The following is a 12,451-nucleotide window of genomic DNA, read 5'->3' on the forward strand; positions in this document are numbered from 1 at the left end:
TAAGGGCATAAGGTCTGCATACAGTAGATCTTTCCTGAAGTTCATGTTAATTTTCAAGCTAATTAAACTTTTTGTGGAATAAACTCCTGCAGGTTAACCGTGTTCCATATCATAGGTTACCACAGAGAAATGTGAAGCACCTTAATATCAGTGTCCATAACTTTGCCTCTGTTAGCTACACCAAATTCTCCCCTCAACCACCAACACCTACACCAACACCACCCCTACCCACTAATCCAGACCTGCAACTCTTCAGAGCAAACGTTCCACCAAATCTACTGCTGACTCTGCAGTCGAGGAGCTCTTCCCTAACGAGGATGTGTCACACTGAGAGTCGAAGCAGCACAGCTCCAGATCTGATGTAAGGACAACAATCTCTCTCTAAAACTCAGCAAGCAACAGGAGATGGCTCTTGACTTGAGAAGGACCTCTTTCCTGGCACCGCACGACCTTCAGTTCTTCCATTCAGAGAAGTGGCACCAGAAACACCGCATGCATTGTGAGCGCACAACACACAGCAAAACACCAGCACCTCTGTTTCCCGGAGGCTGAAAGCAGTCGAGCTGTGATTGCTCTTCCTGACCAGCTGTTATAATTGTGATTCGGAGAGCATGACTTACTGAGACAAGATTATGAGATAGAATTTAAATAAGTGTTATATAAAAGTTTTCAATTATGAGATAAAAACAGAGCTTGCTCAGTAAAAATCATGTGAAATTAAATTTTAAATTTAATAATTATCAGAATTACAAATTGAGAATAGAAGATGTGAGTATGTGAGACTAGGCAGTGCTCTGTCTGATTTGGTGATGTGCAATACAGGAGCTCCACAGAGTGCAGTCTCCATTCCTTCACCTTGTAACCCTTTGACTTTCAGTACAAGTATGGATCATCTGATCATAAGACCAGAGATGGTGATCAAGTTCAGAAGGAAGAGGGCAGCTATACAACCTGTGTCTATCCTGGAACAAGATGTTGATGTTGTTAAGGAGTGTAAGTAGCCAGACATACAAACTGACAACAGGCTGAACTGGAAGACCAACACAGAGGCTGTGTGCAAGAAGGATGAACAGCCTAAATTTCCTAAGGAAGCTGAAGCCTTCAATGTGTGCGGCAAACTGTTGGAGATTTTCTATCACTTGGGTTCTGCTGTGGTCTGCTGAGGGTGCAGCAAACTGGATGAACTGAGTAGGAAGGTGGGCTTTGTGATTGGCTGCAAACTGGATGCTTTTGAAGTTGTGGTGGAGAGAAGTTCACGGAACAAACTGTTATCCATCATGGATAATCCTGACCATCCTCTGCACCACTTCCTGGACAAGGCACGTCTGGACTTAGTACATGACTGTATGTTTTAGAATAATGAAAAAAAAAATCAAATAAAAACTGAAATGTAAAAAAAAAAGTTTTACTTTAGAAATGTATATATTATGAAAAATTAAACTAAAATTATGAGTTTAATGCATACTTTTTTTTTTTTTACTATTTATTGTATTATTTTGACACTGTTACATTTTGACTTAATGTGAACATACAGTATCTTTAATCGTAACTTCTCTTTAAAAAAAAGAAAAAAGATTCATCTTGTTTATGGATTGATTGATTTACTGGTGGAGGAGGGGGTACATGGCAATTTTGTTTTACATGAGAAAACATTTGGAATGCACTTGTTATGTTGTGCTGTGTGTGACAGGAAGGACCACAAGTTTGAGATATTCCCACCTTAATTTACACAATGAGCCACTGATAAAATGTACATGAATTATTACGCCATTATGAAATCCCATTTCTTTTTTAAACACAGCTAAGATTCAAAAGCAGTTACTTCCCATAAGCAATCATGGTGATCAGGTTTACTGCAGATGTGCCTCAGCTTCATTTATTACACCTTTCATTCTATAAGAATCACCATCTATCTTTAGCTCCACACCCCAGCAGAGAGTCTTGCAATGCTAATGACTGTTAATGTATGAGATAGGAGTCATCAAAAATGTTGTGTTGTAGATGCTTTAAATTCTTGTCAGCAGCAGTAGAAAATCACAAGTTTCATAACTGAAGACCTAAAAGGCTGCAACAAATCTATGTATCAATATATTATTTAAATGCAATAAAATACTGGGAAAATTTAGTAAATTTGAGCTGCTTGCATCAGCAAATTGCTCACATTTTTATGTTTTGGTATTTTTGTTAACAAATAAAAAGTGCAAAGTACATGATGTCATCTGTGATGTACTGGAACTACCAAATAAAAAAAAAATAGCTCAGCAAATATTTGTGATTAGGTTTTTGGATAGTGCAAATAACTGAAAGTGAAGCTGAGAAAACTTGTTCAAGCTGTTACAATTGCAGAATTACCAAATTAATAGAGACTTACTAGAAGGACAGAGGTTAGTTCTCCAGATTTGATGGAAGTGGATGATGTTGTGTTAAAAAATAAAAAAAAGTGAAAAACTTCTACACCGATAAATCTGCACATTATCCGGATTCAAACTTAATAATTTAATTCTTAAAACTAAAAAATAATTTAACTTCTTTAAATATTTATACAACTGCAATCTTTCAGTCAAGAGGATCCTCTTTAGGCATTTGTCCAGTGGTGATGTGGTGATGTGTGCACTGAAATTCTAAATCCACCAAGAAGCTGACAAACTGAAACAGGAAACAACACCAGTGCAAAAATGTCCATGTTTAGCTGACATGTTCATGCACTGAGTTGTTTAAAATCACCTACAATATGGATTCATTGTCCATACTTACTGTTGCAATAGCTATAGGACAGTTGAACATCTGACATGACATCACTACACCCAGGCCCAGCAGGTTCTACTTATACTGCAGGAGAGTTAGAGTTATTGCATTGTGAATAAAGCTGATGTAATCTGAAAATGAAAATCCCACCTCTACACTTTTATATGCTACTACAGCCTACCTAGCTCCCCCAAACCTCATTAGCAGGGGTTAAAGAGGAAGCCCTTATTCTTGTTCTCCTTTCCCCCCAGCCAATTACAGACCTTTGCTGCTGCAGTTGAAGCATTATGCCAAGTTTGATGGCGTTTTATAACGACACAAACTTTGAGATTCTGAAAGAAATGAAGGATGGGGATGCATGCTGAGAAAAGGTGAGGAAAAATGTCCTGTGATGAGGTTGCAAACCAGAAAAGTGTGAAACATGAAAGCTGACAGAAAGTGAAAGAAAGTGAAAAAGCTGCACATTCTGTGTGGAGGTGCTGATCGTGCATCAGCCATCGACTCGCTGCATACTTCACAGAAAACACACACAAGTCAAGTTTCTCAGTAAATTTAAGTTTGCTTTGTAATTACACTACATTAGATTTCCCTGTACCCCCCCCCCCCCCCTTCCCGCCAACAAAATCCTTTCAGGCTATATTGCACTGTGTGCAGGTGGCTATGAAAAGCATCATCTAAAGCAGGGCTCTTCAACTCCAGGCCTCGAGAGCCCCTGTCCTGCAGGTTTTAGATGTGTCTCTGCTTCAACACACCTGAGTCAAATATAGAAGTCGTTAGCAGGACTCTGGAGAACTTGACTGCATACTGAGGAGGTAATTCAGCCATTTGATTCAGGTGTGTTGGATCAGGGACACATCTAAAACCTGCAGGACAGGGGCTCTCGAGGCCTGGAGTTGAAGAACCCTGATCTAAAGGAACTTGTGAGTCTAGTAACTGTATCCTTCGGGGTGGCTGTTGCTCAGGAGTTAGAACAGGCTGCTCCATTTAGAGTATCCTTGGGCAAGATACTGAACCCCATGCTGCTCTCTGATGCCTTCATCGGAGTGTAAATCTGTGAATGGTAGATGGAAAGCACTTAGGCATAGAGAGAAAAGTGCTTGAGTGAATGGGTGAATGTGGCATGTTGTACAAAGTGTTTTAGAGTAGAAAAGCAATATGTACTGTAAGAACCAGTCCATTTATCCTATATGTCTGTTTAGTATGTAAGTGGAATAAGCAGTGAACGGGGACAGACAGCAGTGTAAGGAGCTGCACTGATGTTTCAGTTTCTGTCATATTTACATGAACATAAAACACTAGTTTGCCCACTTGTGGAAATTACAGGGCTCTCCAACTGTGTAAATATTGTTTACTCAGTATTTTGTTTGTCACAATGGGAAAAAAGGCCTTCCCCTTTGCCCCTGTCATAATTACCTCTTGAAGGTGCTTGAGCAGATGCAGTATGTTTGGACATTTGCTGAAATAAAGGCTAAAGGTTACTTAGCAATAAAATGTAACCATATTTTGTAATAAGCTGCTGCACAAACAATACACTATGTCTCCATCCCCAAAGCTGACATTCCACATGACTACATTTATACAAGCCTATGTTAAACCTGAGCTCACGAAACATAGGCTATAATAAAAATAACAAATACAGCCACAGAGCCTGCATTATTCCTTGCAGGCTGTCTATAATTGTGGACACTTAAAACAAACCTCTCCATTATAGCCACATTTCGCTCTGGTCTCTGCTGCTCCCTCGGGCTTACAAATTGGTTTCTGTGTTTCTTCTTCTCTGATGGATTTGTCCCAGTGGCATTGTTACATCACTGGTGTGAAATGGAAGCTCTAGGAGGAAGCCTCGCTCTCAAAATGCTGATGGACTGAACATGACACCAAGAGTGTTTTAGCCAGAAACACTTTATGAGTGGGAGATGAACAAACACAACATTGAACGCTGATCACAATCAGTGGCAAATGGTGACTGTTTGGGGGTGGGGGTTTCGTGGGCCAAAGGACAACTTTCCCTGTATTGGTCCTATTAAATTCAAATCATTTCAACTTCTGCTAGGCTTTTCTGACCCATCCTTGCTGAGTGTGTTTGCTCTTATCAGGGGCAGTGTAGTCTTTCTGAGCTCTGAGGCTCATTAACACACCATTGCACTCAAGGGAATTCACTGGAACCACAGCAGCCCATATTGATCCGAGCCCAGAACAACTGAAATATAAATGAAGGGTTTTCATTGTGTGGGCTCCTTTGTGCAACCACGGTTCACCATTATCCAACACTGTCTGCAGAGTTTCCTTTACTTACTGTCAGTATTTAGACAGTAACACCACAGAAAGGACATTTTAACTAGCTGAAGCCTGTAAAGCCTGAACCATGAAATAACAGAGAAAATTCAATTTTTTTGAGTATTTATTGAACCTTCTGACAAATAAAAAATACATTAAATATAAATTTGCATATACAATTTCATTTTGTGCCATTTTTGCTACATCAGGTATTTTTGTGCAATTATTGCTTAAAAATCTATTGTGGAATTTAATCGGGTGTTTCAGGGGGAAAAAAATCACAGTAATGATGTAGAGGTCTCAAAAACTCATGTATCAAATATGATACATTTGGCTTTAGAAGGTTAAATAGTAAGTAGTTATTCAAGCAACATGAGAGGAAAAATGATGCTTAATTCATTGACTAACCTCAACTACTTTCTGAGGACATGATGCATCCATTTACTGCCTGAACCTATATTCCCTGCTGGATTAATCTGCATGCGCATTATACATGATTAAACAATTTTCACTGGGAAAAAAAATCCTTAATTACATCACAGAGAGAGTGAGAGTGAGAGTGAAATTTTAATTTGTATTTAGATGCTTTGGCAACATGGTTCATCTAACATTCATGCCAATAAAGAGGATTATTGAAATGAATCAGGAAAGAGACAGAGGCACAAAGACAGAAAGGGAGAAAATGATATAAACAGGATAAAAATCACACAATGAGAAAAAGGGAGAAAGACAATTCACATTACATGATCTATCTATCTATCTATCTATCTATCTATCTATCTATCTATCTATCTATCTATCTATCTATCTATCTATCTATCTATCTATCTATCTATCTATCTATCTATCTATCTATCTATCTATCTATCTATCTGCTACTTGTATTATAGTGTTGCAAGTCATATGAACACTGCAGTTTTGCTGGTTTTGTGTAATGTTCACTCATCATAGTTTGCTTTTTTCCTCTTAAGTGGATTTTCATTTATTGTCTAACTTTTTATTCCGGCAGCACACATGCTTCTATCTGCCAGTAGTGTGGAAACAATTATTTGATAAGTCTGGCTGAACTTTTTGATTGAACTGAAAGCCAAATCACATATTAAAAACACACACACACACACACACACACAAAAATAACGATTATAACCAGCTTTAATATTAAAGCAAATGTCATAATTTAATTAATTTGTACATTTGTACATGCAAACAACCATCTGTCTGCCTCATATTGATGAGCAGTAAACACCATGTAATGTCATAGAATAGGAGCTGTACATAGAAGGACCTGCTACGGAGCCTTCAGCAAGTCTTATTGTAAAGTAAATAAGAACAATACAATAACTCTGCTTACATCCTGTAACAACACAACTTCATGTGCAAGATATTGATGCCTGATGTATGGATAAGCAAGTTATATAAATAGTGTTTACACCAAATTAATATTACAGTGATGCAATCAGATAACTCAAAATACAAGGTTTTGTACAAAGTTTAGCTGATTGCCTGAACCAAGGATGACAAGCTTGGGTGATGATAGGAGGATATTTTCATACACTATATATGTATACTTGCAAATTCTACTTTAACTGTATATAAAACTGTGTTTTTTTACCAATATTTAATTTACTGCAATTTCCATGACATACATTTTTATACAACTGTTCTATATTGTGGCTAATAGTTTTGCACTGCTTGATTCTACTGCACAAATATTTTGACATATAACTAATATATTGTATTTATTGTAATGTCTAACCTCTTTTTTCACTTTTTTAAAAACTTTTATTTTCATACATATAAGAAAAGCATAGGATTCTATGATAAATGCAAGAATTAACATAGATGTGACAGGTGAGTTTGAGAAGTTGAACATAGGAAAAAAAAACTGTAAAGGATGAGCACTATAAAAGCAACAGAGCACTCAGAAATTAGTGGACAGTTTAAAGGCAAACGCTGTGAGAGTGAAGATAAAAAGAGCCAGTTGTGCTATTTTGTACTGGCCTTGTTTTTTAATGAGGACAAAAAAGGAAAGTGGAGCTGATCGGCTTGTTTGATCACGTGTGTTACTGTGAAATAAAGCTATTTTAACTTTACATAATATCATTAATCTGATTCAAATAGCTTCGTATTTGCAAATTTCTCCTCTGGAGATAATAAAGTCTAATATTTTACACGACTTGTTTCACGTGTATTCATTTTACTATATTTTCTGCATCTTGTGTTAAAGGTACTTTTTGTATTCAGCCCCTATGAATTTGATCTAAAACATTCATTACTAGGGGGCAGCATTTCACCGGTGGGTGTGCTGAAATATTTTTGGATGGGTGCTGCTGTTTTTATTTCTTTTTAGTCCTACCACCGTTTCCTCAGGAGGCTTTGTCACTAGTATAAATCCAGATGTGCTCTTATTGACTTGCCTGGTTGACTCACTGAACCATCTCATGGTTCAGTGAGTCAACCAGGCAAGTTGACTCAGTTCATAATATCTCAAACATTTACACAGATTCTTTTTTTCAACATGAAAATTCTGTTGATAATAATATACAACTTTCAAAAATTAGCTTTAACTTTCCAATAGATACCTTTAACTTGCACCGTCACTCTGGGCTGTTTTGCATTTCAATGATATTGACTTTGCATATAATGCCACATGTTAAGAATATGACATAAGAGAGAGAGAGAGCGAGAGAGACAGGTGTGGAGAGAGCGCGAGAGAGAATGGGAAAGGTAGAGCGACATAGACACAGTAGAGGGAGTGGAAGAGAGAGAGAAAGTCGCCATTACTGCCTGGCTGTGCTGCTAAGAGGGGAGGGAGCACACAGAGCCAGGTTTCGGCTTTCAACGCATACCACACTAAGCTCACCAAAATACACTAAAATACGGGCTAACCGGGCTTGTGGGACTACAGCGGACTACACCTCCAACTAAACCTGACTTCGGATTTTGTTGGATGCTTCCGGTGACCGCGGATTGTGGATTGTATAAAGAGTTTTGATTGCCTTTTAATGTAGGAATGCTTTCTCCTCTTCTCCGTGGTATGTGGATCTGGGAGCGACCATGTTATTAGGTGGGTAGGGGAATGTATTTGGACTGGGATTGGGACTTCATTAGCTGAACTAGCACTCCTTTATGTGGATAAAAGGTCCCCGCACGATTGCGCCATCCCGAGTTAAAAGAAACCGGGGTGGGAATGTGAGTCTGACTTCTTAAATTAGCCGAGGCTGTAATTTTAACAAGTCTTCCCAGTGTGAGGCTGTTGCTAACATTAGCCACTCGCTAACTCATCCTCCTGGCATGCTAGGCTAACAGTGCTCGGCTAATGTTAGCTAGTAGGGTTGGGAAAGGTGGGTTTTTTCTCTCCTGGAGTATCAGGGCCAAGGCAGGCCGAGCCCGGTATCGCCTTTTCTCTCAGGGGTAGATTCATGACCGCCCCATCAATTCCCGGGGCTCCTAACATTAGCCTCGAAGGATTGACGCATTAACTTAATATAAAGGTCTGCTGGTTTTAATTCCAGCATAACTAATTCACATTAACTCCTCTAACTCACTCTCACTCCTCTTTTCTAGGCTACTTTGATGTTTTCTGTGGTGTCCGCCCCTTTTCACTTTGCTTTATTATACTGTTACAAATAGGTTAAAGCAGAAAATGTAAAAAATATAATAACGGAATAGAAAGAAAATCCATAGCTGTAGTGTCGTCGGAGTTCAAAGCCTTCACGCCCTCTTAGCGTTAATTGGTCGTTTAATTGTTTCGGAGTGTGTTTGGAAGTTGCTGGATTTTCTATGTTAATATCCTGCTAACGTTAGCTCAGGGGACAGAGGGTCACATCCAGGAGTGCCACTGGGCAGATTATTGAATTTCCCCGACATTACCGAGGGTGTGTTTACACATACACACCCTTAACGTCTCGGCGGTGCTGAAGAGCTGTAACCACATATGTTATTAGGTGCTTTTATCGCCTTTTTTTCTTCTGTGCCTCACAGTACGCAGGCAGGTCAGTGGGTTTGTCCTGCTGCAGCAGCTCTGCATGCCATTTGCATCGACTCAGGCTGCTGCTGCTCCTTTTGCCCCTTTCCCAAACTCTTATTAAAGGAGTAGTCCGGCGTTTATCTAAGAACCCGTCCTAATGCATAAGGTCGGGGGAGGAACCCCGACCTTATGCAGACTTCACTGTAAAATTTGTCCTATTGCTGAGTTAGATTTTTAAAAACATCAGTTATTAGTGGGAGCCATTTGTGCTGAAAATAGCAATTGTGTTCTTTGTTTTGTTTCCACTTAGAATGTGCCATTATATCTTTTTAGTGCCCATAAAACCACAAGGGTTCACTCAATGATGTGACAGGGCTCTTTTGTCCATGAATCCTGAATGGACTGTTTCCAGGAAACTGTTGATCAAGTTAATAACACCAATCCTGAAAGTCACCTAAATCCTACAATTTACTTACAGTATATCAAAAATAATGTACACATTGTTTTATAGTGTAAAACCTGTGGTAATTTGTAAGAAAGAAAGGTAAGGAAGAGTTCTCTGCTTTTTTGTTTTAAGAGTTCTTATTCTGTTAGAATTATTTTTTATGGATAGACAAGTCTGGAAAGGTTTGCAGTTTTGTCTGCATTGCTCCCAGGAAAAATGGATATTGGTTACTGCCATTATGCTTATAATACTGGCAGATATTCAGTGCTAGTATTAGCTTTTGCAGACTGTATAAAGGCACTGGCACTGGCAAGCCCAGTGAGTGATGACAGGCTTGATTGTGTCAGTTGGCCTATAAACTGCTGTTCTTACATCATTGATACCCCCAGGGAAGGGGAAGTCAGATAAGTGACGCCAAGGTTCAGGTCTGGACCTGACTTTGGAAGAGGGTGGCGTATTTTTGATTTTCTTTTAAAATAAGCTTCTTTTTGAACAATTTCATAGTTAATTTCCTTTTTAGACTGATTGCGGCAGACATTATGTGCCTAATAATTTGGTGTTTTGTATCAACTGTAGTCTTTCTGATGATATCTGAAATTTAAAGCTGCATAACTTATTGGCAGACGATGAGCGCCTTTTTAAAAGCTGAAATCCAGAAATCCCATGAGGCAGCACCAGGTCACTGCTGCAGCCTTGGTTTAGAGGACAAGATTTAATACTTGGAGGAGTCAGTTTCTCTCCGAACAGAAAGCTCTCGCTACCTTTTAGGAAGTGGTTTCTGTTTTACTTCTAAGTTCTGATTCATCGCTTCTTGTGGGAGGAGTGCTGTGTGTACCCAAGTCTGAAGAAACCAGTTGTGCCTCATTTTAAATGAATGGCACACCTTTTTCTGTTAGAGGCCCACTTTCAGAAATACAAAATAAATAATAATAATAATAATAAAAAAAGAAAATTCCAGCCAGTGCAGGTTTAAAAGGTTTACCATCCTTGGCAGCATGTTCCGCTGCTGTGTTTCAGGGCTTAACAGCATTTAGTCATCTCTAAAACCAGCTTGCCAAGTGATACCTTAATCCCCCCCTGCAGCCTCAGAGTGAATGGACTAATCATGATGCACAAGGCTACTTTTAGCTATTAGTGCAGCATAAATTCAGTTTAGGCTCTAGTGTTGGCTGTTTGACATAATAAAACCATCGCCCACTCCTTCTGGTTTTCTTCAGTGTGAAGCTAATTGCTTATCACTGCTACTGTTCCTCTCCTTATGCATGTGACATTTATTTATTCATATTAACCTTGTGTGTTGACAGTAGAGGAGGTATTAACTTTGGTATTGGCTGAAATTAATGCAAAGAAGATGCTGGAATTTGGGTGACAGATCTCCTCAAACACAGTGGTTTGGATGGGAATCGTGGCAGTGATTCATTTTCAAAACGAAATGAATAGATTTTGCAGTTTGTAATTGATTGATTGTTTTAGCCAGTTGCCAAGTAAATATTCCAGATGTTTTCCTGAGTGGACGAAGAGGGCCTTAGTTTACTGTTTATTATTGTCATTTCTATATTTAGGCTTGATTTGGCTGCTGGTTGGAATAAGGAAGCAAACTGAATATAGTCTATGATCATCAATTGATCTGTCTCTAAAAACAGGACTGGCAGTAAGTCGGTTTAAGAAAAAAGGTTTTGCCTTCAATATATCTTTAAGCTCATATGCGCACACACACACGTGTGTGTGTGTGTGTGTGTGTGTGTAAGTCTAATGTATATGAGTAAGTCTTTTTTTTTTTTTTTAAGGTGATCAATTTAAAATCTTTTCATCATTTGATATGAGCCAGGTGCTGCCATGGCCCCTCCTTGCTTTTAAAACCAAGTCCTTCTTTATATCTTTGTTTCTGCTAAGCCTTTTGTAAACTCCCATCCCACAGGTGACATCATTACCTCGGCCTCTATAGAGAGTCAGGGGAAACCTCATCGTTTCATGTCAGCAAACCAGATTTCTGCTCTGGTGCAGTTTCTCAGGCTCAGCAGGCCGTCGATCTCCATCTAGCAATTCCAGCACACGCAGGCAGATTCACTCACTGATTGCAACTGTTCTGTAAAAACAACAATGACTGAAATTCTCTCTGCAGCTATCACTTATCAGCCTTTAGTCAGGTCACAGAAGGGTTCAACTGCATTTGACCGTGTTAATTTTGATAATATTTACAGAAAGATTGCCCAGTCAATCACAGGCCTTTTCTGTTTATTCAATCAGGAATTGCTGATTATTGGTATTGTCGGCAGTGAAACACTTCATTTCACTTGCTTGTTAATGCTGCTAGTCAAATAGTCTACATTAATAATCAAGATTAATAGTCAGGACCAGAATGTCAGGCAAAATCTATTATGACAACAGCAAGCAAAGTAATCACGATTGTACATTTACCCCTAATTATGCAGCCCTAGGTTTTGCTGGTAACGATAACAAATCTGTGAACTGATTTATTTTTCTTTCTCAGAGCAAAGCAAATCATTTCTAGGTCAGTGGCTGTCAAAGGGCTGGAGTTGCACGCCATTTTTATTCTGCCTCGACACAAATTGGTTGAAAGCACTTATTTTTCTCAGCAACGGGAAAAGTGACATTGCCGAGGCCGGGCTGTGAATGAACCACTCTCTCTCTCTTATATAAATGTTACTGTCACACTTTAGTTCTTGTATTTCTAGCATGCTATTCTGATATTGCAGCTTTGAAAAAATTTTTCCTTTTTCACTTTCCAAATTGTAGTAGGGCTCTTTTAATCACATTTTTTACATTATAAACCTATTGTAGTGGGGTTTTAAAACCAATATATTTTATTATTTATACATGAAAGGCTTGACTAAAACCTCATTAAACCTGTGAGACTGAGCTTTTTTCCCCCCTGTTCAAGTATGATGAAGTGCATTTTGCCTAATTACCTCTGCCAAGGAGGTTATGTTTTTGGTAGTGTTTGTGTGCTATTCTGTCTGTAAACACGATAGCTTGAAAATTTTTGAGTGAAT

At 38.7% G+C, this 12,451-nt stretch overlaps 1 protein-coding gene across 1 annotated transcript in view; it reads left to right on the forward strand.

The window, feature by feature from the left end:
• Nucleotides 1-7,799: 7,799 nt before the first annotated feature.
• The window catches only part of arhgap5 (Rho GTPase activating protein 5), a 56,219-nt gene continuing 51,567 nt past the window's right edge, over nt 7,800-12,451 (forward strand). Inside the window, exon 1 of the mRNA XM_030718451.1 lies at nt 7,800-8,089. The gene's annotated coding sequence lies outside the window, so the exon portion shown is untranslated. The remainder of the gene's footprint in view (nt 8,090-12,451) is intronic.

The sequence above is a fragment of the Archocentrus centrarchus genome, chromosome 22, assembly GCF_007364275.1.
Source record: "Archocentrus centrarchus isolate MPI-CPG fArcCen1 chromosome 22, fArcCen1, whole genome shotgun sequence".
Lineage (NCBI taxonomy): Eukaryota > Metazoa > Chordata > Actinopteri > Cichliformes > Cichlidae > Archocentrus > Archocentrus centrarchus.